This window comes from Babylonia areolata, chromosome 18 (genome assembly GCF_041734735.1).
Source record: "Babylonia areolata isolate BAREFJ2019XMU chromosome 18, ASM4173473v1, whole genome shotgun sequence".
Lineage (NCBI taxonomy): Eukaryota > Metazoa > Mollusca > Gastropoda > Neogastropoda > Buccinidae > Babylonia > Babylonia areolata.
The window spans coordinates 55,106,925-55,109,454 of NC_134893.1; the positions used below are offsets into that span (position 1 = coordinate 55,106,925).

General features: G+C 42.8%; 1 protein-coding gene across 1 annotated transcript in view; it reads right to left on the reverse strand.

Moving 5' to 3' along the window:
• LOC143292281 (catenin beta-like) overlaps positions 1-2,530 on the reverse strand; it is a 22,496-nt gene that overhangs the window by 8,926 nt on the left and 11,040 nt on the right. The gene's annotated exons all lie outside the window — the stretch shown is intronic.

The window sequence follows — 2,530 nt, forward strand, 5'->3', positions numbered from 1 at the left end:
GTGACCGAAGAAGCAATAAAAAAAAAAATACTGGCTTGAATTTATTTCATTTTGTTTGTTTTGCATATTTTGTTTGATTTGTGTGTGTGTGTGTGTGTGTGTGTGTGTGTGTGTGTGTGTGTGTGTGTGTGATATTTTGTTGTTTTAAATCATGCTTGACTTCGAAACTGTTGAAAAAACTGTTTCGAACCATTTCTGAAGCCATCAAACTCGCTGTTCAACAAAATTGAAATATATTCATAGTGATCTCTTTTTTTTCTCTCTTTTTTTTTTACTTGAGTCATACCGCCGCTGTTTAAACACTCGGACAATTTAAAAAAAAAAAAAGGTTATTCCATTTTATTTTTCGAAAATAATGTAAAAATAATGGGAAAAAAGGCACGAACACACACACACACACACACACACACACACACACACACACACACACACACACACACACACACACACACACATATACACACACTCTATCCCCCATTCCCCCGGCCCGTACTCTCCCAATACGAAAATGCACATGTTGGTGCAACTGAAGAGCCTTGCTGGCTTGGCGAGGGCAGTGTGTATCGATTTTTGTGGCGCGGTGTGCGCAGGAGAGGAGCCCACATTTAAAGCCCCCCGGCCATGGCATGTGGACCTCCTTCTCTCCTGCCTGTCTCTTAGGAGTGTGCGTATGTGGGGAGGGTGTGTGTGGGGGTTGGGGGGGGGGGGGGGGTACGGGGGGTGAGGGGGAAAGGGCGCTGAAGAGGAGGGTGCTGAGGTCTGGGTGGGGTGATGTGGGATGGGTGGTGGTGCTTTTGCACTTTCCACAGATACCTAAGCGTGGGAAGAGCTGGCGAAGTTGTGGTGGTGCATGTGGTGAGAGGAGGTAGGGGTGGAGTGGTAATGAGTTATGGTGTGGTGTGGTGTGTTGTGTGATAATGTTGTTTTGCGTTGAGTTGTGTGACATCGTAAGATTTCTGCTGGGTGATGATGAAAGCATTATTTCTTGTGTGTGTGTGTGTGTGTGTGTGTGTGTGTGTAAGCGCGCGCGCGCGCGCTTCGTGCGTCCGCCCGTCCGTCCGTCTGTCGTGTACTTTTGCCTAAAAAGGGAAATATCGGTCAAGCGCTATCAAAAATTATCGCCTTCAAGGCAGAAAGTGACACAATGACAAGTTGTCTAGTCATCACATTGCCATCCCTGGTTAGATAAACTCGCCACCACAGTTGGACAGAAGGTTGAATGAAACTGAACAATTATTGTTTTTATTTTAAAGACCCCCATGCAGTACATACTTATTGTTTTTAGTTGTTGTTTTTTTCTTTAGGTCCTGAATAGCGTGTGTAAAAGAACCAACAGCAGGAAGAGAATGGTCGCTGGCAAAATTGTATCATATTGATACTGAGGTAAATCAGATATACTTGTACTTACAGACAGGGAAAACAAATAGGGTTGCGCTGCACTGTGCTTGCTGTCCCCGTGAAGAGCAGCCCAAATCACACTGAGAGAAACTTTTTGATATGTCGTGACAAAACATAATACAATATAATTCAGTACAACAAAACACTACACAACAAAATGCAATGCAGTATAACACAAAACAATACAGAACAAAACAATACGAATATAATTGTCCAGTCTCGAGGAAATTATCATTTGTTTTCACGTTTCCCCCATCCGCGCACTTTCTGCGAAATGAAAGATATCGGTGACTTCCTCTTTTCCATGGCCTAACTGTGTGGTTTCGGTGAACTCTGTATTCACCCTGACACAAACTGATGAAATAAGAACAAAAAACCAAAGAAACCAGGCACATCTTCACGATGCGTGACCATGTGTGAGAAAAAGCTGATTTTCTTTATTATTTTTATATTGTAATAACTAACGCTCTCAACCGCTTTCGGATCTTGTTCTTCGTTTTGCATAAAATATTTCGCGTTCAAAATAATGATTATGGCCTTACACAGAAGAGAAGGGAAGAATGATTTCGTTGCTGGAATATTTTCCATACAGTCAGTGCAGTCAATAAAAGCGTGTCTTGATTCAGAGGATTGGTGGAACTCGTCGACGTACACATTTCAATTTTTTTTTAATTTAAAAAAAGAAAGAAAAAAAGAAGAAAAGAAAGAAGCAAACATATGTCTGTGCATGAGTTCGTGATGTTGTCAACCGGAACAGGTGTATTTCTTTGGCACATAGTCAATGCAGGCTTCTGAAATTGTCTTGGGTCTGTCTGGGACGAATGTGGTCGGTGTCGGAAGAGGTGTGTTTTCATTCATAATTATTGACTTTTTGTCAGCTGGCGGGGCTGACGGACGAAGAGTGTCGCAATACTGCACATGAGCGAAGTACGTGAGGTAGACACATAGGTATACATGTACAGCTGGGCATGAAGGATCTTGCAGCTGTTGAGTTTAATCCATCCGTCCGCCTTCCCTCAATGTCTGTCTTTCTTTGCCTCTCTCTCTCTTTCGCTCTATGTGTCTCCCACTTTCTCTTTGTTTTTCTCTGTATGTGTTTCTTGTGTCTGTCTGTCTGTCTGCCCATGTGTCT